A 26,293-nucleotide genomic window follows, 5' to 3' on the forward strand; every position below is an offset into this window, starting at 1 on the left:
CATAAGATTGTTCTTGGAGGAAATGAGACATAAAACAAATAAATCTTCATAGAGATTAAAAACAAAACAATATAATACAACCAAATGAGCAAGGGGTATGAACTCAGATCTTAGCTTGAGTTCCAGATCAACAGTTTACAATACTTTGGGTCTCATTTTTCTCATCTGTAAAATAAGAGTTATAAAATAGATTAGTGCCCTTCTTGGTTTCTTTTTAAGGTTTTATTTCTAAGTACTCTCTGCACCCAACGTGGGATTTGAACTCACAACCCTGAGATCAAGTCGCCTGCTCTTCCAACTGAGCCGGCCAGGCGTCCCTAGATCAGTGGCTTTCAATCTGTATTTCACAAAACATCACAGTTCCAAGAGGTACTTCAAGGCCCACCAACCTGGGAAGGGAGAGATACACAGAAAGGACAGGAGGAAAGAGACAGAGCCCCACCCCTGCTTCAGCCAAGACAGCTCTGTTGTCTGCTTTATGTGGAATGAAGTAACCAAGGATGTGACTGACGGTTCCAAATCAAAGGCTACTTGATTTTAGAGACTTCAGAAGTCATGGATGCAAGACTGGGTATTCTAGATACCAGTCCTCTAGGGAAAGGTGGGCTTTTGGCCGTGTGTGTGTGTGTGTGTGTGTGTGTGTGTGTGTGTGTGTTTAAAGAGCAGTTTGGGATATCTGCCCTTTGTGTGCATTAAGCTGGGCGGGGAAGGACATCCTCCTTCCCTCTTCTAGGACTCATTGCAGCTGTCTGTGTGTGTTTGGGGGCAATCCAGGGCAATGCTGGGGGTGTTGGAAACTAGTACAAATCTGAGTCTCCACACTCCCAGCAGAGACCAGTAGGCAAGCAAAAGGAAGACTGGGTCTCAGCCCGAGCCTGCCCCCTGGAGTTTATGGATTTTACAGAGAATTCTGGGGAAGCAAAAACAGACATGTTCCTGGGATTGGTGTGTGTGTGTGTGTGTGTGTGTGTGGTAGAGTTGTTTAGTTTTAGTGTTAAAAGGAATGTGGTTCTATTTGGAACCCCTATCTGGTAGAAGCAGGACATACTCAGGACATGTCGACAGAGCATGGGCAGGGAATAGGTGCTCAGTAACGGGAACAAACGAACGCGTGATGAATGAGAAGTAAATGAATTCTGGGTTACGCTGCACTAGAAGATAAGGGTTCTGCTTTTAAACACACGTGTGAAAAGCAATGAGCTAGTTCATATCAGAAGTCCAGTTAGCGGTGATGGCCAATGAGTGTGGGCATACCTGTTCTCGATGGACACTTGCAGGTGCTTCAAGACATCAGGAAGGGCTACTGGCTACTGGCCAAAGCAGGGAAGGAAAAACAGCAGAGAACACAAGTCTCAAACGCACATTTTTCTATCTGTCGTTGGCATTTTCTTTCTTTTAGGGTTCAACAAGTTCAAAGAAAGATTTCAATGATTTAAAGCTGCAAAGTAGTCACTAGATTTTTTTTTTTCAACTTCTTATCTTACAATAATTACACGTTCACAGGAAGTTGAAAAACTAGTATGGAGAGACTAGTGTACATTAGAAACTATGTACCTTACAACAAAAGATATTTTTTAAAATGTAAAATCCAGTTAAATATTTTGGGGTCACTTTATTACATTTAGTTTTTCTCCCAACATGCTGATTATTTTAGAAATTAGAATCAGTCACCTGGGTGGCTCAGATGGTTAACCATCTGCCTTTGGCCCATGTCATGATCCCAGAGTCTGGGGATCAAGTCCCTCAATGGGCTCCTGCTCAGCGGGGAGCCTGCTTCTCCCTCTGCCTTTGCCCCTCTCTCTTTCACTCATGAATAAATAAGTAAAATCTTAAAAAAATAATTAGGATTTAGCAGATAATTGATCACTTTTAAATGGCATCTCAGACACACTAATGATTAAGGAATCAGGTTGGTTCCCGCCCCCCACCCCCCAAAAGCTACTGCTCTCTCTTTCAGAGGATAAGCCTTCAGAAAAAAGTCACTCGGTAGAGAAGTTACAGAGAGAACGTGTTATATGTATGGTGTTTCAAAAACTTGGACCCCTCCGTGAAACCATTAGCTGCCTGGCTCTCTGGAAGGTAACCAGTAGAGGGCACTCCAGGCTTCATAAACTGCAGAAAACGCTCGTGGATCTCTCCAGAAGCCTTCATCTTTTCTTCACCTTGTTATGAGCTTGGCTCTTGGATGATTGTGGAGTAGTTTTCTTGGTGACAAAACCCCAAAACTTCTGAACTCCCAAAAAGCTATGTTCATATTACACGAATAACTTAAAAGTAATCCAGTGTTCTTGCATCAGTGTTGCCCCATTACTCAGCTTCTTTGAATCAGTCCCTTAATGATACAGGATTCCAGGAGATAACATACACATGATTATCAGGATTCCTTGATCCTGGATGCTCTTGCCTGAATCCACATACATTGCCTGAACCCAAATACAATGCAGATCTATTTCTACACAAGACTCTAAATAAAAACACCAATGAGCTTTGAGCAGCTTGGCAGGTGAGGAAAGCATGCTGTTTTTCAACTTTTCTAAACAGTGTACAAAATAGGATTATAATTTTCCCCACAAACATGCAGACATAACTAGAACTTCAACAGAAATAAACTAATGTGTGCTTTAGAAATTCCTCTGGAAGTGAGAGGAAAACTAATAGATGCCAAAAACTTAGCACTCATCAGGCACTTACACACAATCTGATTTCATGCTCCTACTGACATGCCTACCTGAGGAAACAAAAGTTGCTCGAGGACATCAAGCTAGTTCAAGGACATCCAGAAGCACACCCAGATATTCCTGGTTCCATATGCCTGTTTTTCCAGGGATCCCTGATCTGTACTGAGTCACTCTGCCATGACTTGTCCTGGCCCTTTCTGGGAATGTGTTCCACAGTGAGGTTCATGTTCAGTGATTTCTGATTGCTTGTATTTTGGAATTTGCCTGTTGCTTACAATGTGCCATCTGTTGTTACAAAAGTGCCCTAAACTGTGGTAATCGAGGTTTAAAAAAAAAAAAAAGAACTTTTTTGTAAGGGCTGAATGGTGGGAGAGGAGGACTGGGCGAGGGCAATGAAGGGAGACCTTTGTTTTTCACACTGTTTTTCACTCTGTATGCTTTCGTAATGTTTGAATGTTTTATGATGAAAACATATTCATGTATTCCTTTTTTTTTTTAATAAAAAAGAAAAAAAGAAACTTTCCAGGAAAATATGAAGAAACAGTGTAGGAACAACCACAGTGTGGCTTTTTTTTTTTTTTTTTATGATATATTTAGGACATATGTATAGTAGTTTGAAGATAAAGACCTCTTTTGAGAGAGGAAAAAAGAGGACCAAGATTTCATTATATGGCTATTTTCTTCTCTTCATCCCTCACACCCTACACACAGAAACACAAACAAAAGCCTCTTATTGTCTCCCCTAATGGAATGATGACTAAGTGAATAAATCATCCAGTCACCAAAACTTCCTCCCCTGTCATTTGACACCATGTAGGGAATACTATGTTGGAAATGTGCAGCTGTTTGAGTCCCGAGAAGCACCACCCCCCCGAGGTTAGAGGGTTTGGAGAGCAGGAAAGAGCTAGTCAATATTACTAGTCTCTAAATCAACTACAGCTGTCTCATTTAAACGGTGGTGCCGTTGATTTGAGGGTGAGAGGGGTGAAAATATGCACCGCCTTTCTTCTCTGTAACTCCAGCACAGACTATCTTCATATATTTTTTTAAAGATTTTATTTATTTATTTGATAGAGATCACAAGTAGGCAGAGAGGCAGGCGGGGGGGGGGGGGGGGGGCGGGGGGTGGTTGGGAAGCAGACTCCCTGCTGAGCAGAAAGCCTGATGCAGGGCTTGATCCCAGGCCCTGGGATCATGACTTGACCTGAAGGCAGAGACTTTAACCCACTGAGCCACCCAGGAGTCCCCAGACTATCTTTATAATTCACTGAAGGAAATAAATTTGAAAATTTTATGGTTAAATTTGTAATCTAGAGCCTGTTAAATTCATTCACAGTCCTGTAACCAGCTCTGAAGTAAAACCCGCACCAGTACATCGAAGTACTCTGGGGTTAATTGTTAGACAGGAAAAGGGCTTATTAATCTCCCTGCGATGATTCAGGATCTGCTAAGAGTTTACCGCCGAGAAGCATGACCATGGGAAGAGCACGACACTTGCCCCTCCATTACTCACACTGCTTTTGAAACCTTATTAAAACTGGAGCATATGAAAGCTCTATTTATTCTATTTATTCTGGAAAAATCCCCTCCTTGGGTGGCGAGAGCACCCTAAACTTCTTTTCAACCTCCAGCGGTCGGTATTCCCTGGCACCACCTGAATAATCAGAACTGTTTATGTATTCATCAGTGCCTCCTGCATAGGGCAAATTTTGTGCGTATGTGCATACATAACATATTACATGCAGATGTGTGTGTATATGTGAGTGTATGCACATATATGTGGGTGTATACACAATAAACACATTTATGTATCATGTATAGATGTATATACATATATATTCATATGTTTTTCTTTTTAAGATTTTATGTATTTATTTGACAGACAGAGATCACAAGTAGGCAGAGAGGCAGGCAGAGAGAGAGGAGGAAGCAGGCTCCCTGCTGAGCAGAAAGCCCGATGTGGGGCTCGATCCCAGGACCTGGGACCATGACTTGAGCTGAAGGCAGAGGCTTCAACCCACTGAGCCACCCAGGCGCCCCTATTCATATGTTTTGTCTTAAGAAACTGAGGGCCTATATAGCAGAAGTCTCCTTTTGCTGAACTTTTCTCTCTGGCTCTTTAGAAATCACTGAGGGGAGGCGCCCAGGTGGCTCAGCTGGTTGAGTGTGTCTGCCTTTAGCTCAGGTCATGATCTCAGGGACGTGGGATGGAGCACTGCATTGGGCTCCCTGCTCAGTGGGGAGTCTGCTTCTCCCTTTCCTTTGGCAGTTCCCCCTGCTTGTGTTCTCTCGAACTTTCTCTCTCAAATAAATAAATAAAATATTTGAAAGAAAAATCACCAAGGGGCACTGGCTGGCTCAGTTGGTGGAGCATGGGACTTTTGATATCAGGATTGTGTTTGAGCCCCACACTGGGTGTAGAGATTACTTAAATATAGAAATTTTTTTAAAAAATAAGTAAAAAATTTTTAAAAACGGGGCACGTGGGTGGCTCAGTGGGTTAAAGCCTCTGCCTTCAGCTCAGGTCACGATCCCAGAGTCCTGGGATCAAGTCCCACATCAGGCTCTCTTCTTCAGCAGGGAGCCCGCTTCCCCTCCCCACTCCCCGCCCTCTCTCTGCCTGCCTCTCTACCTACTTGTGATCTCTGTCTTATAAATAAATAAAATCTTTTTTAAAAAATGTAAAAAACCGAATTATTGCCTAACAGTTGTTCTTCATAAATTTTAATGTAATCATATGTATAAGATAGATTTCATAAGCCAAGAAGATTTGCTGTAGTCATTGTGACTATGTTCTGTTTACCTATTTGATATTTTTACCTCATTCTCTTGGTTCTTAAGACTTTTTGGTAAATATGCTCTTTTGGGGAGTTTCTTAATCCTTCGATTTAGATTAACCCCTATTTTTTAATAACATGGAAATGTATTATTATTATTTTTTAAGATTTTTTTTTTTTTTTTTTGACAGAGAGAGATCACAAGTAGGCAGAGAGGCAGGCAGAGAGAGAGAGAGAGAGAGAGGAGGAAGCAGACTTCCTGCTGAGCAGAGAGCCCGATGCGGGACTCGATCCCAGGACCCTGAGATCATGACCTGAGCTGAAGGCAGCGGCTTTACCCACTGAGCCACCCAGGTGCCCCAGAAATGTATTATTTTACAGAACCAGAAGTTCAGAGGTGGGGTGGCTTTGGAGTTGGTTGGTTTGGTGTCTCAATGTTGTCAAGGACACAGATTCTTTCCATTTGTTCTCTGGCCATCCCAACTGAATTGGCTTTTGTCCCCCAGCTTGTCCCTTCCCGGTCTCCTCTGCAACTTCCCTTCTTGATGATTATTCTTTTTTTTTTTTTTTTTTAAGATTTTTTTTATTTATTTGACAGAGAGAGATCACAAGTAGGCAGAGAGGCAGGCAGAGAGAGAGGGAAGCAGGCTCCCCGCTGAGCAGAGAGCCTGCCCGATGTGGGGCTTGATCCCAGGACCATGACTTGAGCTGAAGGCAGAGGCTTCAACCCACTGAGCCACCCAGGTGCCCCCTTGGTGGTTATTCTTGGTTCTTTTTCTGGTTTCCTTACCTAGGGGAGTTTTGCCTCAGGAGATCTGAGTCTCTGTATGTCTAGGCTAACCTCCACCCTTTTCCTCCAGAAGGTCACCTGGTCTGACTCCAGCTGGCATAGCTCTGAGTCCTCCAGCCCCTCTCCCGGCCTGGTTTTGAGAATTAATTTGCACCTTAAATTAAAAACTCTAAGCAGCTCAAGGGTGGGATTTGTTTTTTCTTCCTCATTACCTCTGCTCCCAGCCCCCTGGTTCTGCTGGGTGTCCAGCATACCCAGCTGCTTTGCCTCTGGCCTGGAAGTCTCCTGAGTTTCATACTAGCCTCCTCAAGAATAGTCCTTCTGTGGGGGAAGTCACCTATTCTGTGGCTTCCCCTTCACTTCTCTGTGACTTTCTTTACCTTACCTAGGAAGTGGATCAGGTTCCCATCTCCAATGACAACCTATTGGGCTTGTCACCTGAAAGTTCTGTCATGATTTTGACTTGAACATGCCCCAAACTGAATGGCCCATCCCTTTCCTCCTCAGACCTGTCATCGTGTAGATGCTGTTAACATTTGTTATTCCATTTCAATATGCTAAGGACTGAAGAAGTTAAGAACTGAAAAAGAGTGGGATTATTTTCAGTACAAGCCACTTTTTAAAAAAAGTACTTGGCTTAGAAAGGAAGACAAAAAATTGCTGGGCCCACATTTAGTAATGAGACCCATTAAGTAAATAAAAGAGGAAAACAACAGCTTTAGCACCAAAGGGGGAAGTGCTAAATTTCAGAATAGGATGAGACATGACAATTAAGTGCAATGTGTGGTTTCTGTCCTTTTTTCTTTTTGAAGTCTAGATCTTTTTTAAACCTGTGGAGGGTATTATAGGGATAACTGGGAATATTTGAATACGAACTGTGTATTAGATAATACTAATGCATTTAGGTTAAGTTTCCTTAGTGACATACTAATTATGTGGTTATGGACAAGGAATATGCTTCTTCTTAGGAAATACACTTCTTAGGAAAAACTCACGTTTTGGGGGATGAAGTGTCACAGCATCTATAATTAACTCTTCAATTGTTCACCAAAAAGTTAAGACTTAAAAGCAGAACGAGAGAAAACAAATGCAGTGACATTCTGCTGATACCTCTAATGGAACAGCACATGGTATTCATTGTATTACTTATAACTCTTCTGTACGTTTGAAATTTTTCAAAAGAAAAAGTTGGGGAGGGGCGCCTGGGTGGCTCAGTGGGTTAAGCCTCTGCCTTCAGCTCAGATTGTGGTTTCAGGGTTCGATCAAGCCCCACATCAGGCACTCTGCCCAGTGGGGAGCCTGCTTCCCCCCTTACTCTCTTCCTGCCTCTCTGCCTACTTGTGATCTCTGTGTTAAATAAATAAATAAATAAATAATCTTTGGAAACAAACAGAAAATTTGGGGAACGCTGTGACTGGTAATGAAAAATTCACTCTTCTGGTTCAAGGACTCTGTGTGTGCATATGTAAGGGTTATCATGGTTTAAATTTATATTTAGAAATTTCGGAGGTATAATCATTCAAGAAAGCAGATGTGATCATTGTCTATTTAAAACTAATAACAGTTTGAATTGTTCTAATGGGTGGAAGGGCTGCTTAGGAATGTTGCTTCCTGAAGGTGGGGGTTGCGTCAATCCCCTCCCTGAAGGCCTCCACCACTTGGCAGCAGGCCCGGTTGGCTGAGCATGTGCCCCGAGAAGAAATTGGGTCGCATGTCTCCCTGTGGTCAGATTCAGGCATGGCGCCCTTGGTCCTGCCCCACGCACTGGGTCGCTGCGCATGGCTCCGGCCAGTTGTCGAGCTCTGTCCTAAGCTTTCGCAAGCATCATGTCCCTCCTTCCACACAGCCTCCTGATGAGGTAAGAATTATCATTCCCAGCCACAGGGGAGAAAACAAAGCTCAAGAGTGATGAAGTTTTAGCCCCAGGTCATAAAACTGGGAAAGCGTGGGAGCTGAGATTCAAACAGGCTCTTTCCACACAGAAAACCTAACCCTTGTTATAAAATTGGTCTCTTTGACTCCACGCTGCCCTGACTGGAACATGGGGCACAAATTTTGGATAGCTCACATATGACCCACCTGGTTGTGGAGCCAAACTGCCTTCGCTATGGAGAAGTTGGAGGTCGTGTGAGTCTGTATCCTCTGAATTGGGGGTTATCCGACTCCCAGAGCTGGGGGCGATGCTGTTGACATCGCGATGTTGTTGACAAGCTGGTCTGGATGGAATTCTTGCCTGCTTGAGAGCACAGTATTAACAGCGCTGAGGGGCTCTGCAGCAGCAGCTGGATGTCAGTAGATGAATCCACTCCAAGCTGGCTTTCTCACCTCTCTTTAAGCTGGTAACATAAGGGTTTTGTTTTTGATTCTCAGAAAGTGACTCGGGACTTAATTTCCTGAATTTGTGATGGGGCTTCCTACTGCTGATCCTCCGGGTCCAGCAGCCCTTCACGTTAGCAATGTTCATTCTTTTCTTTTTAAAACTATAATTGAAAGGACTTGTGGGTTTTGGTTTTCTTTTCTTTTCTTTTCTTTTTTTAAGATTTTATTTATCTATTTGACAGAGAGAGAGCACAAGCACAGAGAGCGGAAGGCAGAGGGAGAGACAGCCTGATGTGCGGCTTGATTGCCAGGTCTCAGGATCATGACCTGAGCCGAAGGCAGGCACTGAACCACCCCCTTGGTTTTCATTTTTTCTTTTCCAAGGAAAGGGTGTGTTGTTTTTAAACTTTAAAAGTAACATTTTAGGGGCGCCTGGGTGGCTCAGTGGGTTAAGCCGCTGCCTTCGGCTCGGGTCATGATCTCGGGGTCCTGGGATCGGGCCCCGCATTGGGCTCTCTGCTTGGCGGGGAGCCTGCTTCCTCCTCTCTCTGCCTGCCTCTCTGCCTGCTTGTCATCTCTCTCTGTCAAATAAATAAATAAAATCTTTTAAAAAAAAAAAAGTAACATTTTAACAGATCAAAATCTATAACAAGAACTGCTATTTATTGATGTGGGAGAAATTGTACCAAGTGATTCCTAAGTTTTATATCATTTGCCTCCTGCAGCAACCTTGTGGGTAGGTACTCCTCTGAGGGGAAGTTAAGTACCTTGCCCAGGTCACTCAATGTCTGAGTGGCAGAGGTAGAGCTGGGGCTGGAACTCAGGTCTAGCTAATAGCAGAGTCCATATTCTTCATTATAGCTGCCTCCTAATTATAAAAACATATGTATTATTGAAAAATATTTGGAAAATACAGTCTGAAGAAATAAATTCCCCTGAAATCCTGTCTGCTGAAATAAACCACCAATAACATTATTTTCAACCTTTTCCTCTGCATATAGATCTTTTACATATATATAATATATATTTTCATGCAATGTTAACTGAAAAGCAGGGAATGAAACTATACTGAGTCATTCTACTTTTATTTTATTTTAATTTTTTTTGAGTCATTCTACTTTTGAAAGTATCAATAAATAGGACTCTTATTCCACATTCATCATGGTTGTTTGTTTGTTTTTTTTTAAGATTTTATTTATCTACCTGACACAGAGAGAGAGATCACAAGCAGGCAGAGAGGCAGGCAGAGAGAGAAGGTGAAGCAAGCTCCCCGCTGAGCAGAGAGCCCGACGCGGGGCTCGATCCCAGGACCCTGAGATCATGACCTGAGCTGAATGAAGGCAGAGGCTTTACCCATTGAGCCACCCAGGCGCCCCTAGTTTTGTTCTATTCTTATGAATGGTCAAATATATATTGAGCTCCTAGTATGTGCTAGGTATAAGAGAGACAATGGTGAGCAAAAGAGGCACGGTCTCATCCTTTAGGGAGTTAGCAATCTAGTGAAGGTGATTTAATCCACATTAAGCCACTGATCACAAAAAACCCTGTAAAGACATACTGTGATTAAAAGGAAAGGCACACGTTGCTGAGAGCATGTACCACCAGAGGGGGATTACAGAAAACCTCTCCAAGGAAGTAATAATGGGCTTGAGATCTGAGTGAAATGTAGGAGTAGCTGAACAGGGATCCTGGACGAGAACATTCTAGGCAGTGGGAACAGGAGGTGCAAAGGTCCTGTAACAGGAAGCAGCACAGGGCACTTGGGGAGCAGTCAGCACAGCTAGAGTAGATGTAGCCTGGAAAACAAGAGGGTATAGGAGCTAGACAGGTAGGGGAGGTAGCAAAAGAGTTGGAGGTTGGTGCCTACAGGCCTCACTGAAAGTCTTTTTCTTTTTTTTAAAGATTTATTAATGGACTGACTTTAGAGAGTGAGAGTGAGAGAGAGACCACAGTCATGCACGCACATGGAAGTCTAAGCCAGAGCATGGGGGTGGGGAGTCAAGGGAAAGAATCTCAAGCAGACTCCCCACTGAGCATGAAGCCCACTGCAGGGCTCCATCTCCTGACCCTGAGAGCATGATCTGAGTCAAAATCAAGAGTCAGCCACTTAACTGACTGAGCCAGCCAGGAGCCCCTCATTGAAGATCTTGATCTTGATCTTTACCCTAAAATGTAAAGAGACTGAAGGATTGTAGAGACTGAGTTGGGTAAGATTCCTCTGCTTGCCGTGGAAAGGACATGTGGGAGATGCAGCATGAGGAAGCTTGTGAGGAAGATTGACAGGAATCCTGGCGAGAGATGATGGCAGCCTAAGCCAGGGCCACGGAAGAGGTGAACAAATCTGAGACATCTTCTAGAAGATAAGATTTGGAGAGCCGTGATGGATTGGTTAAGGAAGTGTGAGGGAGAAGATGTTGGACTGCCGCCTGGATTCTGAGTTGCAGAACTAAAAGCACAGACTTCAGTCAGGAACATGGACAAAAAAACAAGTTTGTGGGAGGTAGTACCTCCACAATGCTGGGTTAGGAAATCTTTTTCTACTTTTGCCAAGAACCAATTTTTATAATCTTGGTTTAATTTAAAATTTAGGAGTTTAATTTTCACATAGTTGGGAATTTCCTAATTTACTTGTCATTATTAATTTCTAATTTCACTCCATTGTGATCAGACAACATATTTTGTTTCAACCCACTGATTCTAACCAGAAAGGCAAAGATAATTCTTTCTTTTGTTTTCCCTTTAATCTTCCAGGACTCACATGGCACATGGTGGCAGTTAATAGAAGAACCAAAGTATCATCCCACAGATCAGTTTACTGGTCATAGGGGAAGACGCAATTGTGTAATGGGAGGGATCAGACTGTGATCATCTGCCCACACTGACCAATAATAAACTCACTATCAGTGGGACAAAAGATAGTGGGTGCATCGCTGATGTGATGCAGTATGAAGAACACGGAATCACCTAGAAAGTATTCCTATCAAAAATGTTTAGCCTGGGGGCACCTGGGTGGCTCAGATGGTAAAGCCTCTGCCTTCGTCTTAGGTCATGATCTCCAGGTCCTGGGATCGAGGACTTCATTGAGCCCTACATTCAGTCCCAGGTCCAGCTCCCAGCTCAGTGGGGAGTCCGCTTCTCTCTCCTTCTGCCTTTCCCCCTGCTTGTGCTCTCTCTTTCTCAAGTGAATAAATAAAAAAAATTATTAAAAAAGAATATTTAGCTAGAGTCTAACCAACCTTTTAGATCTAACTGCCAGCTTATAGGAAATGCAGGGAATAGGGAAACAAGGGAAATGACATCAAAGGAAACCATGAGACAAATCCAGAAGGTGAGACATTCTATAGGACATACTGAGTTTCTTCAACAAGTTAGTGGAATTAAAAGAAGAAAAAAGGTTGTTGGAGACTATTCTAGATTATAGGAGGCTTAAGAATAACAAAAATCAAATGTAATATGTGGACTTTGTTGGACAGTGGTTTAAATACACAAGCTGTAAAAAGACATTTTGAGGATAATTAGGGAAATGGTGAATATATATCAGATATTAGATTATATTAAGAAACCATCAGTTTGTTAGGTGTAATATTGGTCTCTCTTTGGTACACAGCGGGGTCTCAGAAACTCAGGGTCAGCCCAGTGGGACTCAAGCAGCAGGAATGGGTGTCTACAAGACCAAACAGTAGGCATAATCTCCCAGGTTTTATCTCAGCAGTGAGGAGAAAACCTCTGCTCTAGGAATATAGCTGGATGAGAAGTGGATCCTCAGGTCTGATGTCTAAAAATTATGGATGGTATTCATAAAATTCATAAAAATTCTAGGAAGTCCTGTAATTTCTTAGAAAGCAAGTGAATTTCACTGCCATGAAGATTGTTCTAGAGCCCCCAGGGATCCAATGCTATGACTGATTTTTCTAAATAAATCAATAATAAGTAGGTCATGTGCTGTCCTACTTTTCATGTGTTCGATGTCACTGTCCAGGAAAAAATGAACCCTTCCTGTTAGCATTCTTGGTAAAACTTCAGCTTTGGTCAGTTCTTTTTCATAGCTCCTTCTTCATGTCCCCACACATAATGTGGGGATATGGACATCTGCACTGGTAAATGGGATTTCTTATTTTGCTCTAGAATAGGCTTATGTATCCTGGGAGTTAAATTTCCTGCTATTCTAAAAAAACAAAACAAAAACAAAAACCCAAGCAGTTGCGATGGTTTGGATTTTGTCTGTTTTGTTTTCTATTAATGCAAGTATTTGTAGAATTTAGTTTGCTGGGCGCCTGGGTGGCTCAGTGTGTTAAAGCCTCTGCCTTAGGCTCAGGTCATGGTCCCAGGGTCCTGGGATTGAGCCCAGTATCGGGCTCTCTGCTCAGCAGGGAGCCTGCTTCCCCCTCTCTTTGCCTGCCTCTCGGCCTGCTTGTGATCTTGGTCTGTCAAATAAATATATAAAATCTTAAAAAAAAAAAAAAGAATTTATCTTGATATTTTATCTTACTATCATCCTAATGAAATCAACCAGAAATTAGACATTAAGATCACCACAGTTTAGATGGCCACTTACTTAGTTCCACAGACCTTGGTGGGAAGGTCCAGGAATACTGTGGAAAGTAAGGTCCATGAGTCTTTATTTAGATCTTACGTCTCTTTATTTTTCTCTCTCTTTTTTTAAAGATTTATTTATTTATCTATTTGACAGACAGAGATCACAAGTAGGCAGAGAGGCAGGCAGAGAGAGGAGGGGAAGCAGGTTCCCTGCTGAGCAGAGAGCCCGATTCAGGGCTCAATCCCAGAACCCTGGGATCATGACCCGAGCCGAAGGCAGAGGTTTAACCCACTGAGCCACCCAGGTGCCCCTAGATCTCACATCTCTTATCTTGATGTAGAGCTTGCAGGCTGGATCCTACATAACATTTCTAAATATTGGGGAGAAGAGGAAAGGAGGGAATTTACATTTATTGAGTAGCAGTTATTGGCCAGGCATTATACTATTTTACCTATGTTCACTCACTTACTTGGGAATGAATATAAAGTAAGTAGTTAAGGGGTGCCTGGGTGGCTCAGTAGGTTAAGCCTTGGCCTTCAGCTCAGGTTGTGATCTTGGGGTCTTGGGATCAAGACTGCCAAGCAGAGAGCCTACTTCCCCCCCTCTCTCTGCCTACTTTTGGTCTCTCTCTCTCTCTCTCTCTGTCAAATAAATAAATAAAAATCTTAAAAAAAAAAGTAGTAGTTAAGAGGGCTGGCTCTAAAAAATGAAATTGGAGACGGAGAGAGATCGGGAGGGAGGGAGGGAGGGAGACGTGTTGGGGGAAGCAGGGATATAAAACTGGCAAAATGTTAACAATTTTGGAATCCAAATGGAGGGTATTCAGGTACTCTGTACTACTTTTAATAAAGTTTTTATTTTTATTTATTTATGACAGAGAGAGATAGCGAGAGGGAACACAAAGCACAGGGTATCTGGATAGGGAGAAGCAGGCTCCCCACTGAGCAGGGAGCCCCGGTATTGGGCTTGATCCTAGGATGCTGGGATCATGACCTGAGCTGAAGGCAGACACTGAATCAATGAGCCAGCCAGGTGCTCCGGTCCTCTGTACTATTATTCAACTTTAAAATTTTTTTCACAATTATGGGGCACCTGGTTGGCTCAGTTGGTAGAGGATGTGACTCTTGATTTCAGGGTTATGAAACTTAATTATGATTTCATGATTTAAAAAATTTCCTCAAACACTTAAATATAGTTATCATATGACCTAGCATATAACTATTAAATACATAGCCAAGAAATGAAAACTCAATCTGTATGCAAGAAAACTTGTACACAAATGTTCTGATTTATGATAGCCAGAAAGTGGAAATGACCCAAGAGGCCATCAACTGATAAATGAATAAACCAAAGGAATATATCTGTACCATAAAAACAAATGAAGTTCTGATATAGGCAATGCCGTGGATAAACTTTGAAAGAATTATGCTAAGAAACCAATCACAAAAAACACATATTTTATGATTCCATTCATATGAAATGTCCAGAGTAGGCAAAATCTCTAGAAGCAGAAAGCGGATTAGTGGCTACCTAGGGCTGAAAGTAGAAGGTTGAGGTGGAGTAATTGTTAATGGCTATAGGGTTTCTTTTGTGGGGCATAGGGGATAAGAATGTTCTAAAATTAGATTGTGGTGATGGTTACATAACTGTGACTATACTAAAAACCATTCAATTATATACTTTATTTAAAGATTTTTTATTTATTTATTTGACAATCAGAAATCACAAGTAGGCAGAGAGGCAGGCAGAGAGAGAGGAGGAAGCAGGATCCCCACTGAGCAGAGTCCGACTCGGGGCTTGATCCCAGGACCCTGGGATCATGACCTGAGCGGATGGCAGAGGCTTAACCCACTGAGCAACCTAGGTGCTGGGATCATGACTTCAGCTAAGGGCAGAGGCTTTAACCCACTGAGCCACCCAGGCGCCCCGAATTATACACTTTAAATGGGTAAATTGTATGACATATGGATTATATCTCAATCAAGTTGTTTAAAAAAAGGACAACAGGTCAAAACTGCCTGGGTTTGGATCCTATCTCTAGCCCTTTCTTTGTTATGTAAACTTGGGCAAGTTATTTAAACTCTAGGCCACAGATTCTAAACTAAATAGAGAAATAATATCACTATTACTAGCCTCATTTGGAGGAATAATCTGTGAGATAATCTATGTGAATAGATTATCTATGCCCATAGTAAGTTCTGCATAAATATTGGCCATGATGATGATGATGGGCAGACTATCGAACAACCCTAGTTTGGTACTATTCCCATTTTTCAGATGAGGACTCTGAGGCCCACAAAAGTTAGTACTTTGCTGAAGGTCACGCACCTAACAGGTAATAGAAGCAGGTATTCTGATGACACATGACTGTAGAAGCCAGGCTTTTCCACCATAATTCTTTTGCCTGCCAGAGTAGATGTATCTTTTGTGGTATAATATGTATTTATAGAAGGCGCTTTAGGAACTATGTAACTGCGTGTGAGAAATTAATATGCTAAAAAACACATATCTAATTTTGACGTAGTCTTTTATGCCAAAGTGATATTATTTAATACCCCCAAACTGCTCTAATTCGAGCCTCTGGCACAGAGTGGGTCCATAAGATGACAAATCGTCACTGTGCAAAACAAGCAGACTTCCCCTCTATCCCTCTGGTATCTCTGAATGGCCCTGGGTTGTTTTTACAGCCAGGTTAATGGAATTAATCATGCATTTTGTAGGTCCAGCACGGAACACTTCCCACCTTGTGTTACGGCTATTTACAGATATTTCTTCTCTTCTCAGCCCAGCTCCTTTAGGGCAGTGAAGGAGGCTAAACATAGAAAGTATTCACTTGATTGTTTTTGAACGAGTGAGTGAATGAACGAGAAGATGAACAATTACATGTGAGCCACACACTTCAACAGTCTCTAGGTCTAATACTGGCGATATACTTCCCTACAGATTGTGCACTTCATGCTAAAGGCCGGGTGAAGATTTTCAGCTAAAGAGTTCAGGTACTCCTCATCCCAGAATTGGACAAAATGTCCTAATAATCCTTATTGATTAAGCTATAAATGGAACTACCACATATTTCCAGAAGTACTGAAAGTTCCCGTTTAATCTCCTTCCTCTTTACCCCACCCCCCAAACCATAAACGTGTACACAGCTGAGATTTTCCTGCTTCTTCCTTAAATTTGTTAAACAACGCCTGATTAAGGGTAACAATCTAGTGTAGACCATACTAGAGCTGTATTTATGATGTACACACTGTGAAGAGCCTTCTGGCTACCTCGGGAAACCAGTCTAGTCGAGTGTTTAAAAGAAGTCTGGCCTGGGGCGCCTGGGTGGCCCAGTGGGTTAGAAGAAGTCTGGCCTGCTCCAGCCAACCAGACCTGAGTTCTACACCTTCCTGGGGGGCATCTTCATATGCAGCACTCGGGGCTGTGTCTGGCACATCCTAAGCATTTAGTGAATGTCTGTTGTGTGAATGACTGGAATTGTCTGCTTTCCTTTGGCTCCTCTTCATCTTGCCCACATTTTGTATTAGAATTCTCATTTTCCCAGGTAGATCTGAGTTCTACCGTGTGGACTAGGGGCAAGGCTTTAGATGAAAAAATAAGAGGGATATTTGAAAATCAGTCCGATTAGAGAAAGAGGAAGGTGAAAGGATTTATAAAAGACAAGAGTTTTTTTATGCAAAATATTATCTTTGGGTTTGAGTTCTGTGCAGGGATATTTCATTCTCTTTATTCTGTGGCCATGGTATGGTCCCAAACCTCTCATCTTTGTTAAAGAGGCAAGGGAAGGCAAAGCAAAAAGGAAATCCAATACCAGTTTTGAGGGGGAAAAAACCTCTCAAAACACAGGTCCTATTAAGTAAAAGTCAGTGATGTCATCTTTGAAGATGAGGTTAACGTTTTAATGCACTCAGACTTTGAAGATTATGAGTGAGCCTCCCAGACAGTTCCCTAGCTACAGGCCAAATAAATACCCAGAGATTAAATGAGGCAGGATATACTGTAAAATGTGGAGGCACAGGATTGCTTGGATCCTCCACAGTTTACACGAAAGTTCATTCTCTTGTTCAACAACCTTTTAATTTAAATGCTTTCTATATACCAGGAACTATTTTATGGGCTGGAGATCCAAGTTCGGGGCTAAAAAAGATGTGAAGCACGAAGAACATCAGGAAATATTCAGAGGATAAAGTTGTAAGAAACAATATTGGTAGAAACCTTTTCCCAACCCTGTAAGGTCTCACAGACTACTGACTAGTCTTTCTCTTCCTTGACAGATAACTTTCTTGAAAGAATAATGTAGGGGCACCCAGGTGATTCAGTGGTGGTTAAGGATCTATCTTCTGCTCAGGGGTTCTGGGATCCAGCTCCACGTGGGGCTCCCTGACCAGTGGGGAGTCTGGTTCTCCCTCTCCCTCACCCTCTGTCCTTCCCCCTCTTGTGCACGTGCTCTCAAATAAATCTTTTTTAAAAAGAATAATCTAGGGGCGCCTCGGTGGCTCAGTGGGTTGGGCCTCTGCCTTCAGCTCAGGTCGTGATCTCAGGGTCCTGGGATTGAGCCCCGCATCGGGCTCTCTGCTTGGTGGGGAGCCTGCTTCTCCCCTTCTCTCTCTGCCTGCCTCTCTGCCTACTTGTGATCTCTATAAATAAATAAATAAAATATTTAAAAAAAAAGAATAATCTATACCTCTCCCATTGTACAGAATGAAGAATGAACATTTAGAAACTTTTACAGCAATCTGACATGACCACGACCTCCAAGCCTGTCATCAACGAACTCGTCTTGTTGAAGAGAGTGTAGACCCAGTTAGGCTATCATCCAACTTTCAGGGTAACTTGCACCAGGTGCAAGTGACATTCTAGTCACGCACAGCAGGACTACTGTCAGTCCATGACAGATCGGAAATTAGAGACACTGTGTTTCACCACATTCATTCAAAAAGCACTGGTCTACACAACACTGTTTCCACTTCATCCCTTGTTCAGTCTTCAAGCCATTTCAAACTGGCATCAGCCTTCCCCACTCTGCTGTAAATACCACAGGAAATGTCACTGACCTCTTTATGGCCGAATTTGGTGGATTCTTTTTTGTCCTCATGCTACGTGACGTCTCCAGCATTTGACACCCTTTGCTTCTGTAACATTACAGAAGTTGTGTTCTCCTACCTCGCCAACAGCTCCTTCTTTATCTCCAGGCTTTTCTTCTGCCTACTTGTTGGCCTGTTTCTCTTCTCATGTTACACTCACACAGATTACTGCTGGGCAATCTTACTGATGTTCCATGGTTTCGACTATACACTGTTGACTTCTAAATCTGTATTTCCGGGGTTATAAACTTGATGGTACACTAATGTGCTTAGGATATTTATAAAAGAAATTAGTTTAAGTTGAAAAAGCAAGATAAATAGAGAATCAGTTTTCATTTACAATGATTTTCAAAAATTATACATTATTTGGTCCCAGAAGCCATTTTTATTCCAAATGAAATCTTCTATGAAAGTCTAATATATAAAACAAAATAAAAGCAGTTTCTCTGAAATATATGAGAGCCCTAGTCATTTTAGTCCTTTACTTCCTGGGGCTCTCAGGTAATTGCTAAACCATAAGGTTTCTTTTCTTTCCTTCTTTCCTCTTCTTCTTCTTCTTCTTTTTCCAATAAGTAGGTTCCATGCGCAACATGGGGCTTGAACTCAGAACCCTGAGATCAAGAGTCACATGTTCTACTGACTGAGCTAGCCAGAAACCCCTACCGTAGGATTTCTTAACCAGGAGTCTTTGGATGCCCAAGGGACCCATGGAAAGAATTCAGGGGACCTATGAAAAATTATATCTTTTTAAAAAAAAAGATTTTATTGAGGGGTGCCTGGGTGGCTCAGTGGGTTAAGCCTCTGCCTTCGGCTCAGGTCATGATCTCAGGGTCCTGGGATTGAGCCCCGCATCGGGCTCTGCTCAGAGGGGAGCCTGCTTCCCCCCTTTCTCTCTGCCTACTTGTGATCTCTCTGTGTCAAATAAATAAAATCTAAAAAAAAAAAAAAGATTTTGAGAAAAAAGAGAGTGCACGCACAAGAGCACAAGCACAGGGGAGGGGCAGAGAGAAAAGGAGAAGCAGACAGTGGAGTGGGGGCGGGGGGGTGCTCAATCCCCGGACCTTGGGGTCATGACCAGAGCCAAAGGCACTTAACTGACTAAGCCACCCAGGTGCCCTGAAAAATTACATTTTTACTTTAACTGATCACTACTTGAAATCTATTACTTCCTTGTTCTGACTATAGACCAAAATATATTATGAATATAGATCATAAACCACAGTACTATCACCAGTTCTTATGGGTTCGTCACCAATAGAAATCACATATTCAGGTCACATTTTGTTATTGCAGATCTCAAAGTATCACTTATATTCATCACTACATATTATGGTAGTTATTATATTGCCACTAGACACTGTTACATAATGTGTTAATAAAGAAGCATATATATTAAGGTATCACTTTTGGTGGATACATTTTATATGTATATACAAATAAAATACATACATACATATAAATTTTCAAACATTCTAACTAGGGAAATGGTGCAAGAAGAGGTTAAGAACCCCTGTAGAAACTCAGGGATCTGTGACAATCAATATGGAACACGGAACTCCCAAAGTAAGTTCTCTACTTCTCCTAAAGGATTTAAGGGAAGTGGTGATAAAAAGGCCCTTTTTGTTCTTAATTCTAAAAAGATATTCAGTGAAGAAAGAGGCTGTTGGAAGCTCATTTCAAATAATAATTCTTTATTTGAAGGGAAAATGTCTTGATCTTTTAAAAAACCGTATTTCTCTAAATGCTATTTAAAACTCACTTCAACGAAATCTTTTCTCTTTCAATTGTTTTTTCCTGAATTCCCTCAGTGCTTATTCAATTGCTTATCACCAAATACTTATTAGTTCACAGGTCTATTTTGTCTCGCCAACTGGATTATAAAAGTGCCCTTGAGAAGTTTATTTCTCAGGATGGCGAGAATAGTGTTCTACAAATAGACACTCAATAAATGTTTCCTGGTATGTATAAGGCCTTTCACAAAAGTGAACTTATTTGCCATAAAAGCAATAATAAAAACCAATATGGTTAAGCAATATTTATTACAAGGTGCTGAAAAGAGAGGAATCTTTTTTTTTAGATTTTTCTTTATTTATTCAACAGAGATCCCTGCTGTGCAGAGAGCCTGGTGGGGCTCGATCCCAGGACCCTGAGATCACGACCTGAGTCGAAGGCAGAGGCTTAACCCACTGAGCCACCCAGGCACCCCAAAAACGGAATCTTTTTTTTAAAGATTTAATTAATTTATTTAACAGTAAGAGACACAGCGAGAGAGGGAACAAAAACAGGGGGAGTGGGAGAAGGAGAAGCAGACTCCTTGCTGAGCAGGGAGCTGGATTCAGGGTTTGATCATGACCTGAGTCGCTTAATGACTAAGCAACCGAGCACCTCCCCAAAAGAGGAATCTTTGATTCTGGATACTATTTGGTGAAAGGAATTAAGATATATGTTTATAAATAGCTTTTATTTACTAGTAAGAATTAAAACTCTCCCTTAACAGAAAGTGATCTTTGATAATCCAAAAATTCCATTTTCTATCACCAGCAGAATGGGACAGACTTTCTATAATGAGCAGATTATATGAATACTGCTAAATTCTTTTTGATCCAGGAATTCAGCCATGGCTTGTAAGTGATCAAATCAGAGTTTTACAATAAAAGCTCTAGCACAGGATAGAAAAATACAGCCATCATTTTAAAAACTGTAAGATATATTCCACTTCAAAAATGTTATTTATAGCTATGGTAGTTTTAAATTTTCCTTATCTATTGAAACTCTTGTTTTATGAACATTGCTGCAAAGCAGGTTTGAAATCTAAATTCAAGTGGAACTATGACTTTTTAACCAATGGTTTGTTTCAAAATGCTACTTTCATTAAAAAGGTGTTAATATTTTCTTTCCACATTTATAAATTTCCTATTAAGTCTCTTCTGAGCCAATCTGATGTTTAAAAGATCTTAAATGTCAATAATACTAAAAATATACCTACCATTTTCTAAATAATGGTTAATTTTTTTTAACCATTAACCTTTAATTCTGAAATCAATCAAGTCCTGTCACTTCTCCTACATACCTCTTAAATACACTCATTCCAAGTGCATTTTCCATTACCTTAATTCAGGCTTCCTAACTGCCTCCAGTTTCCTCACCCTCCCATACATTCTCAACATGGTCATAAAATGATCAGACTTGGGTTTCAGAAAGACCATGACACTCCTCTGCTTAAAACCCTGCACTGGCTCCTTATCAGGCACAGGTTTCATGTTCGTTAGCACAGTATCCGTGGCCCTCAGTGATATGGCTCACACTCCTCGCTCCTGCACTTCTCATCGCAGGGCTTCATGCTAGACTAAGCAGCTGTGAGAACTATTTGCAGGGCCTCTGCACGGTTTTTCCTTTCTCCAGAGTCATCCTCTCATACTGAGTTCTGGTCAACTCTTCATAGTCCAGCTCAAATATTACTTCTTCTATAAGACCTTCTTGAAGCCCAGCCAAATTCAGTTAATCATTCCCTCTTCTATGTTTTGTAACATACCATGCTACTTATCACATTGCATTTTAATGGTTTATATGCTTGCCTTTCCTGTATCACCACAGACTTTCTGAGACCGTGAAAAGTGCTTCATGTTTTTTGAAGTGAACTAAATTTGATCTAATGATCTGAGTAATTGGGAAACAGAGATGGGACATTTTCAGAATGATTCACGGTGGCCAGGAGGATCATGTTTCTCCAGAGCAAACATAAATCTTATGTTTCTTTAATCACAGGGATTACCAGACCCTCTTGGAATAGCACACAGAACACAAATGCTTAAATATAGCCAGCTTCTGGCTTAGTGTAAAATGTATACATTATGTTTTATCTTAAATCTTTTAACAGGATACAAAGTAGAGTAGAGGATGGTTTGTTTACACTGTGTACTAGGAACTAGTATTTATTCACCTTTATCATACACATACCAGGAGAAAAGTAGAGTCCTGATATACTGGAAAATATGTTGTATTGTAGAGTCCTATAATTGGAGATACACACACACACACACATATATGAATGATATTTTGTAAAATAGTTCCTTTGGGGAACAGTGAAAGTTATGTGTAGGTGCCTTTTATCAAGTCCCAAAGAAACCAAAGGAGATGGCATAAAAAATACAGGGAAATTCTGTGGCTTCAAATATTTATGGTAGAAAATGCCAAGTCATACAGCAAGGATTCAGGTAGGTGGGATGCATTATTTTCTAGCTCCAAACCTGCTCCTCTGTGACTACAGCCACAACAATGTTCTCTTTCTTGGATAAAAAATACTAAGGAATTTATACAAACAATATTGAAGGATAAAGTCTTCCCTTTTATCTGCAAGCACAAATGACTTAAAAACTAGTTTTGGCTATAGATATCTTCATACATTCATAATAACTTAAAAAATAATTTGTCTGCAATATTTAAAATCAACTCGTGATTTAACTTAATTTGCTCTTGCCTGTATGCAGGGGCATCTGGGTGGCTCGGCTGGTTGAAGCTTCTGCTTTCAGCTTGGGTTATGATCCCAGGGTCCTGGGATAGAGCTCCACATTGGGCTCTCGATCGGCTCATCGGGGAGTCTCCCTCTCCCTCTGCCTGCCACTCCCCCTTGCTTGTTCTCTCTCTCTGTGTCAAATAAATGGGTAGAATATTAAAAAAAAAAAAAAGTCATGCAGAAAAATATTAACCATGTTAGCCTAGCCCATTTTTTAGGGTTTTCCTAGGAGAATGTCATTAGTTTATGTTTTACCTAAGGCTCATTTTTCAGAATTCTATTCATTATTTTACATCTTGCCAAGAGAAAAATCTGAATGAAATAAAATATCCAGCTCAGAGAAGAAAAATTTTATGTTGCAGTGGCAATGATGCTGAATGACTCTTCAATTGATCCCAGTGCTTTTCTATAGCTGGGACACAAGATTATCTAATTCAATCACCTGATATTTCTTAAAATATTTTTATAGAATAAAAATAAAAATAAAATATTTTTAACTTCTTAAAATTACTATTCAGTGATAACTATAAGGCATTTTTCTTCAACAGGAAGATAAAGACAAAGCAAAAATAAGGAGGTAAATACTGCTAAATCAACCTCATAACAAACTTAATTCTAATGCAGCAATTACTTAAAATGTACACAACTCAATATGCAACAGTATTGAAAATCGTAAATCAACTTTACTTTTAAAAATGAACTAACCCGGGGTGCCTGGGTGGCTCAGTGGGTTAAGCCTCTGCCCTCGGCTCAGGTCATGATCCCGGGGTCTGGAGATCGAGCCCCACATCTGGCTCTCTGCTCAGCAGGGAGCCTGCTTCCTCCTCTCTCTCTGCCTGCCTCTCTGCCTACTTGTGATCTCTGTCTGTCAAATAAATAAATTTTTAAAAAATCAACTAACCCTAAAAAACCCACATTCTATAATCTAAATATACAGCAAATTAGGAAATGACTAACACTAGTTTTGTTAGCTTCTCATCCCCTTCCCCCTCATGTAAAAGACTTTTTGAAATGGAAACTATAAAGTAACTATACATCTGTTCGTAACACAATTATTGATAAGCAGTAATGAGTAAAGGGACTGTAACTCTTTCTACTTCTTTGATCCATAGCTTTATTTATTATTTTAAAAAAAGATTTATTTTAGAGAGAGAGCACACAGGGGAGGGGCAGAGGGAAAGAATCTCAAGCACACCCCTCACAGAGCAGAGCCCAACGCCAGGCTTCATCTAACAACCCTGAAATCATGACCTGAGCTGAAAACAAGAGTCTCGCATTTAACGCATTGAGCCACCCAGGTGCCCCATAGCTTTTTATTTTTAAGATTTTATTTTTAGGGGAGCCTGGGTGGCTTAGTCAGTTCAGTGTCTGCCTTTGGCTCAGGTCATAATCCCAGGGTCCTGGGATCAAATCCCACAGAGGGTTCCCTGCACGGCAGGGAGCCGGTTTCTCCCCCCCCTCCCCGCCCTACCCTCTGCTTGTACATTCTCTCTCCATCAAATAAATAAACCTTTTTTTAAAATAAATAAAATAAAAATATTCTTAAAAAATATTTAATATTTATTCTTTAAAAAATTCTTAAAAAAGAATTCTTTAAAAAATTCTTAAAAAAAATAAAGATTTTATTTTTAAGTGATCTCTACATCAGAGTGGAGCTTGAACCCACAACCCCAAGATCAAGAATTATACACTCCACCAACTGAGCCAGCTAGGAGTCCCTGATCCATAGCTTTTTTATACAAAAAGATTTACATATTAATTTTCACATAAAATTCTTTTACACTTATTTCATGAAATCTGCATGAAGTCTCTCATATCTTATTCCTTGTACAGTATAGCAAAGTTTTATTATTTCTAGAACAAAGTACTCAATTGCCATTTTTACCTTTGATAAAACTAATTATGCCAATTTGGGAACTGACTTGTTTTATCTGGTGATTTAGTTTGCTGCTAATAATATTTTTAAAAGGCCCCATCAGCTCACAGGAACACATAGGAACTATGGGCCATATGCCCAGGAATTTTGTGATTCATTCAATAACTATCAACTTCCCAAAGGAAATATTTGGAATTCCACTATTAAGACTATGTAAAATGAGGGTAAAAAAGATAGTACCATAACTCAAGTGCTTTTTCATGTTAGAAAATTATACATTTGGGGGCACCTGGGTAGCTCAGTGGGTTAAGCCTCTGCCTTTGGCTCACGTCATGATCTCAGGGTCCTAGGGTCAAGCCCCACATCGGGCTCTCTGCTCAGCAGGGAGTCTGCTTCCCCCTCCCCCCACCCCCACCACCTCTCTGCCTACTTGTGATCTGTCAAATAAATAAATAAATAAATAAAATCTTTAAAAATAAAATTATACATTTGAAAAAAAATCTGTTCTAAATTCTGTTATCTATTCTTAACTTTCATGTTATACCAAATAAACTACTAAACTGTTGTGTATGCATAATCAAATTAGCTATCAGAAGTCAAAAGTAAATGAAACTATTTATAAATCTAGATGAAGAATAGTTAAATCTACTTCTAGTGAACACATCTAGGGTACATTTAAGAAAACTCTAATAAGCTAAAAAAAATCAACTGGCATTTTACGTTTTTTTAAAGATGACTTTTCTTATCAAATGCATGTCCTCATATTCCATTGTTTCAATAATCTAGAATAAACCTTTTCTCTTTTTAAAAAATATTTAATTTATTTATTTAAGAGAGAGAGAGATATCACAAGTAGGCAGAGAGGCAGGTAGGAAGCAAGCTCCCCACTGAGCAGAGAGCCCGAAGTGTGCTTGATCCCAGGACCCTGAGACCACAACCCCAGCTAAAGGAAGAGGCTTCAACCCACTGAACCACCCAGGCGCCCCTAAACCTTTTCTCTTAATGGGAACAAGTTCAGTTGTGTGCCTTTAATGATATAAGTATTGTCAAAGACAAAAATGACTTTTTAAAATATTAATGATAGGGGCGCCTGGTAGTGCAGCCCGTTAAACTTCCAACCCTTGGTTTCGGCTCAGGTCATGATCTCAGGGTTGTGAGATCGGGCCCTACATGTTCAGAGGATCTGCTTGGGATTCTCTGCCCCTCTGCCCCTCCCATTCATGCTCTCAAATAAATAAATGTCTTTTTAAAAATATTGATATTTTTGACACCTCACAGGAATAGAGTGGGGCCTCTTTTTTTTTTTTTTTAAAGATTTTATTTATTTATTTGACAGACAGAGATCACAAGTAGGCAGAGAGGCAGGCAGAGAGAGAGGGGGAGCAGGCTTCCCCGCTGAGCAGGGAGCCCGATCCCAGGACCCTGGGATCATGACCTGAGCCTAAGGCAGAGGCTTAACCACTGAGCCACCCAGGCACCCCCAGTGATGCCTCTTTTATCTACAGCTCAGCTGTCTTACATACTTATTAAAAAAACCAAAAATTCAGAAAGTATTTCTTTAAACAGCCAAAAGAAATATTAGAAGGTTCATGTGCTCAGGAATTTTGCTCTCAAGCCTACAATGAGTCTTTTCACTTTCTTATGCACAATTCTAAACAAACTGGCTTTCCAAGTCCACATGAGATGAGAAGCAACAATTAAGACAAGCCACTATAA

General features: G+C 40.9%; 1 long non-coding RNA gene across 2 annotated transcripts in view; it reads left to right on the forward strand.

Annotated features, from left to right (window-relative positions):
- Positions 1 to 18,601, forward strand: part of LOC131999878 (uncharacterized) — a 45,119-nt gene extending 26,518 nt beyond the window's left edge. Inside the window, exons 3-4 of one of the 2 annotated variants that reach the window (XR_009399124.1) lie at positions 17,207 to 17,295; positions 17,805 to 18,601. This is a non-coding gene — a long non-coding RNA (uncharacterized LOC131999878). Of the gene's footprint in view, positions 1 to 17,206; positions 17,296 to 17,378; positions 17,708 to 17,804 lie in introns of those variants that run through there. The other variant, XR_009399123.1, reaches the window with a different exon arrangement.
- The last annotated feature ends 7,692 nt before the right edge of the window (positions 18,602 to 26,293 follow it).

The sequence above is a fragment of the Mustela nigripes genome, chromosome 13, assembly GCF_022355385.1.
Source record: "Mustela nigripes isolate SB6536 chromosome 13, MUSNIG.SB6536, whole genome shotgun sequence".
In the NCBI taxonomy this organism is placed as follows: Eukaryota; Metazoa; Chordata; class Mammalia; order Carnivora; family Mustelidae; genus Mustela; species Mustela nigripes.